Source organism: Pinus tabuliformis, chromosome 7 (assembly GCF_031772625.1).
Source record: "Pinus tabuliformis cultivar Carrire ecotype Pingquan chromosome 7, CPIR1, whole genome shotgun sequence".
NCBI lineage: Eukaryota > Viridiplantae > Streptophyta > Pinopsida > Pinales > Pinaceae > Pinus > Pinus tabuliformis.
The window spans coordinates 541,074,613-541,090,609 of NC_142293.1; the positions used below are offsets into that span (position 1 = coordinate 541,074,613).

A 15,997-nucleotide genomic window follows, 5' to 3' on the forward strand; every position below is an offset into this window, starting at 1 on the left:
AACAAGAAGTAAGTTCCCCATACACACCTTGTTCACCTTTATGCATAAACAAACAAATCCCCCATACATATACATACTTTCTTCACCTTTGCCCATTACACTTGTGAATTATGGATCATCCCTCCACACTATTCAACCCTTAATTTGTATTGCATCTACATTTCAACAAACACACATGATACAATGATGGAGCAACATATGAGTATATGAGTTAAATAAAAATGGACATAAAACCATATAATTATGGTTTTGCCTCTACCTTTGTTATAGTGCTCCTCTGTTTTCCTTAACCTACATTGCATTTAGATTCAAACAAAATAGATAAGTATGAAGCACCAAATGAGTTAAATTAAAAAATGATAAAACTATATTCTAGTAAACAAGTAGATTCCATGATACATACCTCCATTGGCTTTGCCCACAACACTTTTGGAACTAAACCAAATGACTTGTTTGATTGCTTCCCTCTCACCTACAAACCCAAAACAAAAGAACAAAAACAAGAAAAATAGAAAAGGAGAGCGCATAAGACAAAAAAATATCAAACTATAAAGTAGCATGGCCATGCTCACAAATGTAAAGAAAAAAACAAAAAACAAAGAGAAAATCGCAACAAGAAGAAAAAAACAACAAAACTAATAAAAAGAAAAGAGAAACAACAAACAGAGGTACTAATCTGCAACCCCAAAATGTGTCAACGGCCAACCAATAATACCTTGCACACCAAACATATGAGTAATATTAAATACACAATATTGAGTAGCATGAAAAAAATATCAAAATATCTTATGAGAAGTCTTATTTAGAAACCAACAATTTTATGAGTAAACTTATGCACAAGATTATGAGTAATCTTATGCACAATGGGAGAACATTGTATTTGAAAGGAGAAAGACCTCGTAACAAATCATAAATAGATTTTGCACAAAAAATAACTCACCTCAACCTTTGTCTTTACCTTTACACTACTACAATCTCTCTTCCATAAATATATTTCAGTTGTTTAACTAGTGATTCTTCACATCAAATTTTCTGCATTGCCTTGCACTCAATAAGACATTACGAAAAAAACTAAATTCACAAAATGTTGTGAGATATTATGAATAATTTTATGCACTAGAAAATACAACCTGTGTAAAGAATAAAAACCGTAAACCCTAAATAAATAACGAGGGATGATCGTATATTGGTAATAGTGGAAGATATATGAATATTTGCTCCAAAAGAAAACTCACACATACCTTTGCCTCTCCCTTTGCACTCTAACACAATCTCCCACTCACAAATACATTTCAGCACTTTAGTTAGTGATTCTCGACATTTACATTACCTGCATTTCAACGTACGTGGTCAATAATTAGATAGATGACAAATAACATAAGATGCCTTGAATTTAAGTACAAGGAAGATGGAACCATGCATATCACCTCAATCTTCGCCTTCACCCACTATGCTTGTGTAACCATGGGTTCACCCAGCATGCTCATGTAATCATGGGTTGTTAGGACCAAGTTTAAGTTGCCACACAATGTACCAAACAGATAATTAATATATTATGAGAAATTATAAACCAAAACAAAATGTCTTATGAGTAATATTATGCAAAAGTACATCTTATGTAATGCCCAAAAATCATAATTCCTCAATAAGGGGAAAGGCGAACGATCGTAATGAAACGAGAAGATATCCATGTCTAACCAAAAGAGAACACACTTTTTTCCTTTGTTCTCCTAAATATTTGCAAGTATCTCTCATACAAAAAAATTCTGTAGTTTCCTCACTACTACACACCAGCTTACTTTACCCATATTTGCATAACATTTATTATATAAATAAATCTCATATATTATAATATGTATCTAATCTAAAAATGAGTTTTGTAACAAAATATAACTCACCCTCTATCTTTGCTTCAAAGGTCTACCTTTGCTACGGTGACCCACATCCCTCTCACACAAAGAGAATAGTAGTTTCACATGTTCCTTCACCTTTCTTAATCTATGTGACATCTACATTTCTACAAACACACAAGATACAATGATGAAACAACATATGGGTTAAATAAAAGTGGACATAAAACTATATAATTATTTAGTAACAAACAAGTAAGTTCCCATGCATACCTTGTTCATCTTTATGCATAAAGAAGCAAACCCCCATACATATACATACCTTCTTCACCTTTGTCCATTACACTTGTGAACTATGGATCATCCCTCCACACTATTCAACCCTTATGAAGTAACATATGAGTTAAATAAAAATGGACATTAAACTATATAATTATTTAGTAACAAACAAGTAAGTTCCACATACATACCTTGTTCACCTTTATGCATAAACATGCAAACCCCCCATACATATACATACCTTCTTCACCTTTGTCCATTACACTCGTGGACTATGGATCATCTCTCCACACTATTCAACCCTTAATTTGTATTGCATCTACATTTCAACAAACACACATAATATAATGATGGAGCAACATATGAGTTAAATAAAAATGGACATAAAACCATATAATTATGGCTTTGCCTCTACCTTTGTTATAGTGCTCCTCTGTCTTCCTTAACCTACATTGCATTTAAATTCAAACAAAACAAATAAGTATGAAACACCAAATGACTTAAATTAAAAAAAGATAAAACTATATACCAGTAAACAAGTAAATTCCTTAATACATACCTCCATTGCCATTGCCCACTACACTTTTGGAACTAAACCAAATGACTTGTTTGATTGCTTCCTTCTCACCCACAAACCCAAAACAAAAGAACATAAACAAGAAAAATAGAAAAGGAGAGCGCATAAGAAGAAAAAAAACATCAAACTACAAATTCGCATGGCCATGCTCACAAATGTGAAAAAATAAAATAAATAAATAAACAAAACATAGGGAAAATCACAACAATAACAAAAAACAACAAAACTTATAAAAAGATAAAAAGAAAAGAGAAACAATAGATGGAGACACCAATCTGCAACCCCAGAATGCGTCGATGGCCAACTAATAACACTCTGCACACAAAAAATATGAGTAATATTAAATACACAATGGTGAGTAACATAAAAAAAAATATCAAAATATCTTATGAGAAATCTTAATTAGAGACCAACAATATTATGAGTAACATTATGCACAAGATTATGAGTAACCTTATGCACAATTAATCAAACCTAAATCGTTAAGAGGGAGGAGAACATTGTATTTGAAATGAGAAAGACCTCGTAACAAATCATAAATAGATTTTACACAAAAAAAAGAACTCACCTCTACATTTGTCTTTACCTTTATCTCTCAGATAAAGATATTTCAGTAGTTTAGCTAGTGATTCTTTACATTCCATTATCTGCATTGCATTGCACTCAATAAGACATTATAAAAAAACTAAATACACAAAATGTTGTGAGATATTATGAATAATTTTATGCACTAGAAAGTACAACTTATGTAAAGACTAAAAATCATAAACCCTAAATAGATAACGAGGAATGATCATATATAGGTAAATAGTGGATGATATATGAATATTTGCACCAAAAGAAAACTCACACATACCTTTGCCTCTACCTTTGACCTCTACCACAATCTCCCACTCACAAATACATTTAAACACTTTAGTGAGTGATTCTCAACATTTGCATTACCTGCATTACAACGTATGTGGTCAGTAATTAGATAGATGACAAATAATGTAAGATGCCTTGAATTTAACTACACACATATGGAACTATACATATCACCTCAATCTTCACCTTCACCCACTATACTTGTGTAACCATGGGTTCGCCCAGTATGCTTGTGTAACCATGGGTTCACCCAGTATGCTTGTGTAACCATGGGTTCACCCAGTGTGCTCGTGTAAACATGGGTTGTTAGGACCTAGTTTAAGTTGCCACACAATGTACCAAACAAATGCTTAAAGATATTATGAGAAATCATAAACCAAAACAAAATGTCTTATGAGTAATATTGTGCAAAACTACATCTTATGTAATGACCAAAAATCATAATTCCTCAATAAGGAAGGGGGAAGGAGAATGATTGTAATGGAACGAGAAGATATCCATGTCTAACCAAAACAAAACACACTTTTTTCCTTTGTTCTCCTAAACATTTGCAAGTACAAAAAAAAATCCGTAGTTCTGAAAAATCTGCAGTTTCCTCAATACTACGCACCACCTTGCTTTACCCACATTTGCATAACACTCATTATATAAATAAATCTCAAATAATATAATATGCAACTAATTGAAAATGAGTTTTGTAACAAAATATAACTCACCCTCTATCTCTCTCACGCAAAGAGAATAGTAGTGTCATGTGTTCCTTCACCTTCCTTAATCTATGTGACATCTACATTTCGACAAACACACATGATACAATGATGAAGCAACATATGAGTTAAATAAGAATTGACATAAAACTATATAATTATGTACTAAAAAACAAGTTCCCCATACATACCTTGTTCTCCTTTATGCATAAAGGAGCAAATCCCCCATACATATACATACCTCCTTCATCTTACACATGATACAATGATGAAACAACATATGAGTTAAATAAGAATGGACATATAACTATATAATTATGTACTAAAAAACAAGTTCCCCATACATACCTTGTTCTCCTTTATGCATAAAGGAGAAAATCCCCCATACATATACATACCTCCTTCGTCTTTTCCCATTATACCTATGAACTATGGATCATCCCTAAACCCACACTATTCAACCCTTAATTTGTATTGCATCTACATTTCAACAAACACACATGATACAATGATGGAGCAACATATGAGTTAAAGAAGCAACATATATGTCATCCCTGCACACCATTCAACCCAACCCTTAATTTGTATTGCATCTACATTTCAACAAACACACATGATACAATGATGGAGCAACATATGAGTTAAATAAAAATGGACATAAAACCATATAATTAAGTGTTCCTTCACCTTTCTTAATCTATGTGACATCTACATTTCAACAAACACACATGATACAATGATGAAGCAACATACGAGTTAAATATAAATTGACATAAAACTCTATAATTATGTACAAAAAAACAAGTTCCCCATACATACCTTGTTCTCCTTTATGCATAAAGGAGCAAATCCCCCATACATATACATACCCTCCTTCGTCTTTTCCCATTATACCTGTGAACTATGGATCATCACTAAACCCACACTATTCAATCCTTAATTTTTGTTGCATCTACATTTCAACAAACACACATGATACAATGATGGAGCAACATATGAGTTGAAGCAACATATATGTCATCCCTCTACACTATTCAACCCTTAATTTGTATTGCATCTACATTTCAACAAACACACATGATACAATGATGGAGCAACATATGAGTTGAAGCAACACATACGTCATCCCTCTACACTATTCAACCCTTAATTTGTATTGCATCTACATTTCAACAAAAACACACATGATACAATGACGGAGCTAACATGAGTTAAAAGAGCAACATATATGTTAGTAACAAATAAGTTCCCCGTACTTACCTTGGTCACATTTATGCATAAACGTGCAAATTCTCTCATAAATACCTCCTTTGTCTTCGCCCATTACACTTGAGGACAATGGATCATCGCTAAACCCACACATGATACAATGATGGAGCAACATATGAATTAAATAAAAATGGACATAAAATCATATGATTATGTTAGTAACAAACAAGTTGCCCATACATACCTTGGTCACCTTTATGCATAAACAAGCAAATTCTCCCATACATACCTCATTTTCCTTTGCCCATTACACTTGAGGACTATGGATCATTGTTAAACCCACACTATTCAACCCAAAAGAAAATGTGAACAAAATAAAATTAAATAAAAAAACACATAATAAATAAATATCAAACTATAAATTAGCATGGCCATGCTCACGAATATAAAAGATATAACAACCATAACATGAAAAATATAAAATAAAACAACAAAGAAAACAATATAACCAAAAATACAAAAATAACAAAAATAAAAAAATAAAAATAAAGACAAAAAGACAAATAAGAATAGACTCTGCACCATAACTAAAGCATCCATGGCGAACCAAGGACATCCTGCATATCAAATAATAAATAAGTATTAAATAGAGACTGAAAAATATTTTGACAGATATTAAATACACATCAAATATTGTGAGAATTATGAAACAAAAATCACAATATCTTATGAGAAACCTTAGTGGAGACTGAAAATATCATAAGTAATCTTATTCACTAGAAAATACATCTTATGCAAACCCCAAAAATCATAAACACTAACTATGTAAGGAGGGAGGAGATCTAGAGTATTTGTATTAAGAAAGATTACATAGCAGATCATACATGCCATTTGCACAAAAGAAAACCAACCTCAACCTTTGCACTCTACTACAATGTCTCTTTCATGGAAATAGTTCAATAGTTTCATCACAAATCCTCCACATTCCTTTACCTACATTGCATTACATTCAATAATTAAACAAATGATTAATAATGTAAGATGTCTCAAATTTAAACAAAAACACATATGCGAACATACATATATGTTGCTGCAAAATAGGTTTCCATATCAAAGCATGCATGGGTTTTACACCAAATAGGAACCAACAACAACAAAAAAACAACAAAACTAACAAAAATAAAACAAGTAAAGAAAAACATTGATCTAGAACCCCAAAATGCATTGATGTCCAACCAGGACACCCTACACACCAAAAAAAATATTGAGTAATATTAAATACATACAAAATGTTCTAAGAAACACGGAACAAATATCAAAACATTTTATGAAAAATCTTACTTAGAGATCAACAATATTATGAAAACATTTCCAAGCAAATTTGATACCAACAACAATTACGAATGGGACAACAAGCATGGTAGCTTATTTGAAAGGTTAATTCAAGATTGAACTCTGATTAAAAATAAGACTAGAGAAAAACAAAAGAAAACACGTTCAAGAAAGCAAACCTATGTAGGAGAAATACTTGTAGGCAGATCAACCCTATTTATATAATCATAATTTTAGGGGTTTGGCCCTAAAGTAATGTTAGCAAAAATAGTATAAAAAGGAGGAAGGGTTCATTTATAAATGCATTCAAGTAGGTTCATCTGGCTTTAAGTTTGTAAGGGGCGCTGGATTAGTAAATCATTTATAGAAGACAACCTAATGGCATTATTATTCTTCCTGATATTGCCACAAAAGTGCTTTGTGGGCTTGGAGGGGTTCATTTATAAATGCATTCAAGTAGGTTCATCTGGCTTTAAGTTTGTAAGGGGCGCTGGATTAGTAAATCATTTATAGAAGACAACCTAATGGCATTATTATTCTTCCTGATATTGCCACAAAAGTGCTTTGTGGGCTTGGAACGGGGGCTCAAAAACAAGAATAGGTTGAGTGATTTGACACATAGAGGTGTTAGAGGATCCCTAGAGGAGCAAGGGGCAGCGAAAATCACTCAAATTGGAGGTCTAGAAATGGAGAAAATATTTTTTGAAGATTATGTGAGGGCAAAGTGTCACAAAAATTAGGTCGGCCTTGGTTTAGGACAACCCTAGAAGAGGGTTGGTTGTGCCACCCATGAAACATATAAATAAAGGGACTCATTGAGGTTAGAAGGCGTCAACCAAGTGCAAATATATCATATGTGACAGCATTTGAAGTGAGGCAGTTGCAACTTAGGAAAGAGGACAAGGACATGGAGGTTTTGGGATTATTTTAGGTTTGTCTTATATCCATTGCAGGTACGAGTGAAGTAGAATGCAGGACGAACCCTTGTTTAGGTGTTGAACCTTGGTTGGAACGACTTAAAATAAGGTCGCAATACACTAGAGGAGCAACGTTGTTAGGGACAGGTCGTATGGAAGGGAGGACGCAGAGATTGGAAGTTGTTTTAAGGACTAGTTGAGGGTTGGTCTGGTGCCCTAACAAGGCCGAAAAACTTCAAGACGATTCTGTTTAGACCTAGTTGCAGACAACTGGAAGAAGGTTCCCTTAATCAGAGGTAAATGCTCTCTAAGTTGATGGTTTGCTAGGAGGTTGGCGGTCCTAGTATAGGACAAATTTGTGTTGGTAATCTCAAGGATGTTAGAGGGCAACAAGGAGGTTTCCAAGGGTGCCCTAAGTGCAATGCATTGAAGGACTACTGAGCTGATAGGAGAGGCAGAGTTGATGTGCTCATTGTTGTAGAAGCACTTCTAGCAGTGATAGGAGGCAACCCTCCTCCCCTATGTTTGTCTTCATTTGAGTAGCGTAGGAAGACAAGAAGTCCCTATGTAGTTGAGGAGCAGCAGTGGGCAAGAAGACTCAAAGTCTTGTGGCCTTGAAGGATGAAGGAGCTACTAGTGATCATGAAGACCTTATGTGTTGGTTATAGATGGACTTATGATCAGCTAGAGGGCAGATTGGAGAGCCGAGTTCAATGGCCTAAAGGAGTTGGTGCATTGATAAAGGCAGTGTGTTTTGGATATGGCAAAGTAGCTGTGATTGAGCTCTACATCAATTAGATCGTTAGTGTATCTTATTCTTGTATACTTGTACTAGTGGATATATGAGGACCATTATCCCTAGATCGCCAGTGTATCTTATCCTTGTATACTTATACTAGTGGATGTATGAGGGCCATTATCCCTCATACATGAGCCCTAAGCTGTTGTATTAACAGTTGATTAATATAACGAAGTTGGGTGTAATGATCCTTAATAGGAATACAAGTGATAACAATAAAATAATACATGCAACAAATTACAAAAACGAAATATTCAGCAAACACCTATATAAAAGCTCCAAATGGAGAACTTCTGAGCCATTTTATTATATTTCTGCAAGTCAAATACAATAGATGATGGAACGGTGCACCTGGGCTTGTCTGAAAGGACAAGCAGGACCAAACCCAAGTAGGAAAATGGTTGAGTTGAAGGTTTCCTAGCTGCTGCACCAATCTGCGCTGCCTAGAAACTATTGCTCTGTTGAAGTTCGAATGGCTGGGAGGTGCACTAAAACTGCCCATAAATTTATATTCTTTTAACCCCAGACTTCTTGGCCAAAACCCACAAAAACCCAAAAATGGTTTGGCCCGATTTGGACTTCCCAAACTTGACCCCTAAAGGCACTATTCGATCCCCAGTTATTCTACATTGTCTGCTGCAAAGATTCAGCTTAAAACCCCACCTCTAGTGCTCATAAAATTATGAAACTTTATATTTGGGATCCTTTTCAAAAACCCAGAAAGGATTTTGGCTGGTTTAGACTTCTAATTTTCGACCCCCTTGGAGCCTCACCTCAGCTCTAGCTACCAATTTCAACTTGCTGGAAACTGCCTATAAATCCACCTGAAAACTTCTCCAAAATGTTGGTTCACCTGTGCTATCCAAAACCTGACTCCCCGAAGGATCTCTTGGCCCAACTCAGTTGTTCCCAAGTACCACAAAAATTTGTTGTGTGGCCTCTACGTTGTCCCCCAGCCCAACAATTCGAATTGCTGGAATGTTGGCTCAGGTGGTTGTAAAACCCAGCAAGAACGCTGGTCTAATGTTGCTACCTCAGCTCCCCAACTCTCGGACAAGCAATCAGATCTCTACTTGCCTCAATCTCCCTCTGCGTGTTTCCTGACTGCCCAAAAATATGCACTCCTTGCTCTGCGCTGGTTGGTGGTGCTGTCACTGCCTTGGAAAACTCCTGAAATCCATGTAGAACTGCCTCTCTAGGGCGAGCACGGATGGTCCCCCGAAGTAGAGGTTGAATCTCTCGCTTGAGAGATTCGTGGCTAAACGGGTTAACTCGGCTAAACAACAGAGTGAACAATCAAGTGATTTTGTTTGCAAGATGTATAAATGAACCCAAAATGAGAGTTGCTCTCTCCTTATAACTCCTCGGGCCTCCCTTACCTTATGTGGGCCCCTCCATCCACCTATTCGACTTTCCCTCCAAGCTATTCGAATGGGCCAATTTGAATTCCCATGTGGGCGGCCCCCACATTCCACTAGCAACCAAATTAAGTCGAATTGCCTCCTAAGTCCTTAAGTCGAAAATGATGGGTTCTCTTCCTTAGCCAAATTGTGCAAAATTGTGTAGCAGGACCCTGTTACAAATGTGTTTGAGAAGGGACATGATAGTCCTCCCCTCCCAAATGTTGCTTGCCCTCAAGCAACTTCAAAGATGGGTGCTCCAATATGTGCTCACCCTCCCAGGTGGCATCCTCATCCGGCAAGTTCTTCCAACGCTCCAAAAATCGTTTGTCGTCAAGCAATGCCTGAACGAGCATTCTCTCTAATTGTTGCTCCCCACTGTCACTGCAACATGTGCAAGGATCCCATATGTGCCACTAAATCATCCCTGACCTCAGCATTGTCCTAATATGAAAGAATCCTTCGATACCAGGATCCCAGGCCATCCTATCCAACATGAAGTTCCCCTCGCTCCACTCACTATCCTGCTCGGTGCAAGTACTAGAAGTCCCTTGCTCCGCAGTGACTCGCTAAAGCCCAATGGAAGATTTGTATGATCTCCCCTTGCAGTAGCTGGCGCATCCCTAAAGGTTATTGAACTGTGAAGAGTTGTGACACCCCAGTTCCCTGTTAGTCCCAGAGTGGTGCCACCATGTTGACGTTGCGCTACTCTAACTATGTCATACTCCCCATTGTGCACAGACAGTATCCTCCTCAACTGGAACTTGATGGTGGAATACTGAGAGAGGCGAGACACATCCTGCCTGGGCATCTCCATGGCACCAAGGCCTACCCATCCAAATTTAACTCCGAACCTGTGCAGCAATAGAGAATGTCTGCCTCCCCATATGATGAAACCCTCTGTGAACCCCGATGTGTCATCCCAAGAGCGAACTATATCACTCTTTGCCACGACTCCGCTCATCACGAGTGATCTATCGATCCACTGAATCCCTGCATCCCATAGGGAGACCTGCTGCGGCATAGCCCTGACAATCGATGGAATCCCTTTGGCCCTCATATCTAGTCTCTGCATGCCACCCATATATAGGCTCCATACATCATGAACTAATATGAGGCATGCTAAACTGTCCAATGCCTGCCACTGTGTAGTACTGATGACTACTAGAAACCACGTGTGCCAAATAGCTACCCCCTTAATGCAACCAATAGATGGGTATCTGATACACGCAATCGACAATCGAATCAATGTATGCGGATCCATCCTGCTCCTGCCAACCATCACCACTAGTTCGATTACCCGCCCCCTGGAGAATGTGTCGATACAATGTCGGGAACCCGAATACATACTTGACAATTATCTCAATCGTACATGCTATCTTGTGGTCATGCATGGTCCAGACATGCCTTGTGGAAAGAGTGAAACATGTCTCCCTTGTGACCAGCTCCCCAGGCATAGGGTCAACGATGAATGATATGGCATCCCTGTTAGTGATCACCTCATCCCTCGACCTGTGGTTGTCAACTCATGCACCGACTCGATGCCCCTGCTGAGAAGTCTCCCCTCTATTGCATCAAGTCTAATCCAAATATCTTGGGTGAGCTCCCCGTCCCCTGTTGCTCGTGCCCAGAGTGTCAAAGGACAACAACTAGATCACCCGTTCCTGTAAGTGATGTAGAAGAGGGTCAAGAGTGTGAGTCCCCGCGGATACCATCAAGTATCGCTCATCTGTGTCCCCATCGATCCTAGGTGAACTACACCCAAAGGTATGCCCAGTATCTTCGTCAATCGGTGTCCTTGGAGGCAACACTCCAAGATCTCGTTGTGCAGCACCATAAGCCTCTCCATACCATCGATCATCCCAGTACTCTAGACATGCCACTGTACACCGCGGCCTACCCCTGTACATTGTTGGATACCCTCGGCTGTAGCTATGCCACCCTATACCGTCCCGCTTCCTACCTGTGTCACTGCACCTGTCACTCCCCGCATGTACTCACTATGATGTGAGGCACTCCCACTCCGCAATGCAACAGCACACCACCATGCATCTCCATGCCCACTTATAGACCACTGCTCAATGTTAGATGCTCCCACACATCCCTAGATATGATTGCCTAGAGCTATGTCTCTACTTGTCAGGCCACACCCGATCAATATCATCACCTCCACCATCGCATCATTATCCCCGCCGACGAATGGATCTTCCCTCCAAATCCCCCCAAAGGGATCCGAGAAGTGACTCTCCCTATGTGTCAGCAGTGATGCCACCACTGCTCCGCTCCTATGCGTCCTCTGTGCCCCGCACAAAAGTGAAGAGACTAGCTCCATGCAAGGCACTGTCTGGTGGCCTGCCAATGCCACCTCCTCCGGCAAACTCCTATAAGAGCATGTTGATCACCCTCTCATCTCGTGTACAAATGCCATACCAAGAAAACCAAAAGAGTTTGTCCATAAACTAGTCAGCCATTGGTGCTGATCGAGACTCCCCTAGCGAATGTGCATGCTCAGCTGCTAGGTCAAGTGCACCGTCCCAGTTGTAGTCAACCAACATACATGGGAAATGATAGGTGGTCCCTCCTGGATCCCAATGCCATTCTAGGCTTCCAGCATCCCCAATACCTGGAAACTCCTGCTGACCTCCACCTGGGTCCACTATCATCTCCATAGTCCACTCCATTGGGTACCAACTCAGAATCTCTCGCCATCTAACCCCAAGAGAGGGATCAAATGCACGAACTCCCACACATAGAACAACCCTAGCATGCGAGTGTTGCACCCTGTGCAACTCAAGTCGTCTCATTTCACTACCCTGGTCAATACATACAATCTGACTAGGTAGCTTTGTCTCCCTTTGTCCAATGGGCCAAGGTAACCTAATAGTGTTGCCAGCCTCGTCTATGTATGCCCAAAGAGGGCTTCTCTCACACTCCAATGTGCACTCTAGCTACACCAGTAGGGAATCCAACAACTCCTGACCGTGAGTCAATTTGGCCATGGAATCGGCACAACCTGCTCTCATGCCCTCTAGCTCCTCGTCCTCGTTTTGCTGCAGAATCGCCTCTCGCACTAATGCGACCTTTCTTTTTAATGCTAGAAGGTCAGCCTAAAACTGATGGAACTGTCGTGGGCATCTATCACCTGTAAACTCGGTCACGACTCCAAATACCTCAGCAATTGTTGGCATCTCGTCCAGGGATGGCACCCCCTCAACAAATGGCTCTATGCGAGTAGGCTCTATCCTCTCCACTAGGGTGTCAAATGGGGCTATCAAGGAGGTCCCTAATAAAGGTGACTCCTGCACCACACCGGGTATATCGATGTGCTCATCACCATCTTGTGGGCCTCTTAGCATCATGCTCAACCTCCTCCTCAGGCTCTTGATATCTAAAGGCAGTTCTCCACTAGCAAAAGTGCCCCCTGGTCTCACCCTCTAACCATCTTTGTCCTATCTGCTCCTTTTCAGGAGATCTGGTGCCCTGATTTGGTCGACTTTCCCCACACGATGTAGATGGTTGCACCCCCACGGCCTGCTCACCTCTAACGTCTTTGTTGTAAGGGTGAGGATGGGTTTGGTCTATCACCCTCCTCAACTAGGCCAACCTCTCATCGTCCCAATGAATTCTACCCCAGAATTTCTGCATACTGGATTTCCCTTGAACCATGGGTTTGTCTCCAGTTTCACCCGTCACTATGCACTCATACCCAAAGCTTCCTTGATCTTCTGGCTAATTTCCCATAGTTGGGCCAAGATCATGCTCTGATACCACTGAAATGATCTTTCATAGGAATACAAGTGATAACAACAAAATAATACATGTAGCAAATTACAAAAAATGAAATATTCAACAAATACCCATATAAAAGCTGCAAATGGAGAACTTTTGAGCCATTTTATTATATTTCTACGAATCAAATACAATAGATGATGGAATGGTGCACCTGGGCTTGTCTAAAAGGACAAGCAGGACCAAACCCAGGTAGAAAATGGTTGCGATGAAGGTTGCCCAGCTGCTGCACCAATCTGCATTGCGCTGCCTAGAAATTGTTCCTCTACTGAAGTTGAATGGCTGGGAGGTGCACTGAAACTGCCCAGAAATTTATATGCTTTTATCTCCAGACTTCTTGACCAAAACCCACAAAAACCCAGAAATGGTTTGGCCCGATTTGGACTTCCCAAAATCGACCCCCAAAGGCACTATTCGATCCCCAGCTATTCTACATTGTCTGCCGCAAAGATTCGGCTTAAAACCCCACCTCCGATGCTCAAAAAATTATGAAACTTTATATTTGGGATCCTTGTCAAAAACGCAAAAAGGACTTTGGTTGGTTTAGTCTTCTGATTTTCGACCCCCTTGGAGCCTCACCTCAGCTCTATCTACCAATTTCGACTTGTTGGAAACTGCCTATAAATCCACCAGAAAACTTCTCCAAAATGTTGAGTTCACCTGTGCTATCCAATACCTAACTCCTCAAATGATCTCTTGGCCCAACTCAGTTGCTCCCAAGTACCACAAAAATTTGTTGTGTGGCCTCTATGCTGTCCCCCAACCCAACAGTTCGAATTGCTGGAATGTTGGCTCAGGTGGCTGTAAAACCCAACAAGAATGTTGGTCTAATGTTGCTACCTCATCTCCCCAACTCCCGGACAAGCAATCAGATCTCTACCTCTGCATGTTTCCTGGCTACCCATAAATATGCACTCCTTGCTCTGCGCTGGTTGGTGGTGTTGTCACTGCCCTGGAACTCCTAAAATCCATGTAGAACTGCCTCTCTAGGGCGGGCACGGATGGTCCCCTGAAATAGAGGTTGAATCTCTCACTTGAGAGATTCATGGCTAAACAGCTGGTTGACTCGGCTAAACAGCAGAGTGAACAGTTAAGTGATTTTGTTTGCAAGATGTATGAATGAATCCCAAAATGAGAGACTTATTCGACTTTCCCTCCAAGCTATTCGAATGGGCCAATTCAAATTCCCATGTGGATGGCCCCCACATTCCACTAGCAACCAAGTTAAGTCGAATTGCCTCCTAAGTCCCTAAGTCGAAAATGATGGGTTCTCTTCCTTGAGCCAAAATTGTGCAAAATTGTGTAGCAGCACCCTGTTACAAATGTGTTTGAGAAGGGACATGACATTGGGTTGTCATAAAAATTGTAAAAAGTCATATATTTTGTGCACTAGTAGATTTATTGTTATATATTATTCTGCCATGCAAAGTAGTTTGTTGTGATACTTGGATTGGTAGCGTCAGTGATTGTAAGATTCTAACCTAGACTCCAGTATCGTGAAAAAAAAGAGGACGGCCAACTTGGCTTGTTTGGAGCCAAAAATTCAATTTTCAAAATTCAAATTTTCTCTTTTGAAAAGAACATAAAGAACATGCCTAAAAAATATCTCTTTCGAGAATAGCATGAAGAACATGATTTATATTTATCATTACAACTAAGAGCTAAAATATTAATTATGAAGACTAGCGATAACTACAAAAATTCAACACTCCCTCTTAGTTAGGGAGGTATTCATAATGACTATCTATATCTTCTCATTTTGACAAAAGTCTCTAAGGAAAGATTATAACAATTCATCATTAACATCAACATCATTCAATTACCATAATCCTAGTCAACAACTCTGGCTCATGGTAAATCAACATCATCAATTAGTTACCATAATCCCAGTTGGTACCTCTGACCTATGGTGCACCATCACCATAATCCTAGGCGATACTCTTAACACATGGTACATCAGTAGCATCAACTAGTCACCATGATTTTGGTTATTGATGATACACTGACTAGTCTTGGCTCACCATCATCTCGGTCAATCTCTTTGACCTGTGGTTAAACCCTAGGGACTTGCTCAATCCATTTGAGTACTCTGGTCCCAAATCCAAAAGCCTCACTCTAGGCCATGATGTTAAATGGACTCACCCAACCTATTTGGAGAGTACATTGAACCTGATGTTAAAAGGCACCCACTCAACTGAGTGACTAGTGGACCTCTAGGACCATTTTTCCTAATTATGGTCAACATACCTACACAAGAGGAAAGATTATCCT

General features: G+C 39.3%; 4 long non-coding RNA genes across 7 annotated transcripts in view; all 4 read right to left on the minus strand.

Annotated features, from left to right (window-relative positions):
- Nucleotides 1-22: 22 nt before the first annotated feature.
- Nucleotides 23-606, minus strand: LOC149248461 (uncharacterized). Its single transcript, XR_016265730.1, has 3 exons — nt 404-606; nt 260-291; nt 23-155 (listed from the first exon to the last, which is right to left on the minus strand). It is a non-coding gene; the product is annotated as an uncharacterized LOC149248461 (long non-coding RNA).
- Nucleotides 607-656: 50 nt separating this feature from the next.
- LOC149248462 (uncharacterized) lies at nt 657-3,014 on the minus strand. 4 transcript variants are annotated; one of them, XR_016265734.1, is made up of 6 exons: nt 2,689-3,014; nt 2,545-2,576; nt 2,371-2,448; nt 2,173-2,233; nt 1,428-2,017; nt 657-1,330 (listed from the first exon to the last, which is right to left on the minus strand). It is a non-coding gene; the product is annotated as an uncharacterized LOC149248462 (long non-coding RNA). The 4 variants fall into 4 exon arrangements; XR_016265733.1 differs by having other exon boundaries at nt 2,173-2,448; XR_016265732.1 differs by having other exon boundaries at nt 657-1,032; nt 1,242-1,330; nt 1,428-2,448.
- Nucleotides 3,015-3,273: 259 nt separating this feature from the next.
- LOC149248463 (uncharacterized) lies at nt 3,274-5,414 on the minus strand. The gene is made up of 4 exons (XR_016265736.1): nt 4,290-5,414; nt 3,748-3,886; nt 3,563-3,651; nt 3,274-3,353 (listed from the first exon to the last, which is right to left on the minus strand). It is a non-coding gene; the product is annotated as an uncharacterized LOC149248463 (long non-coding RNA).
- Nucleotides 5,415-6,398: 984 nt separating this feature from the next.
- Nucleotides 6,399-15,997, minus strand: part of LOC149248464 (uncharacterized) — a 78,399-nt gene continuing 68,800 nt past the window's right edge. Inside the window, exon 3 of the long non-coding RNA XR_016265737.1 lies at nt 6,399-6,482. This is a non-coding gene — a long non-coding RNA (uncharacterized LOC149248464). The remainder of the gene's footprint in view (nt 6,483-15,997) is intronic.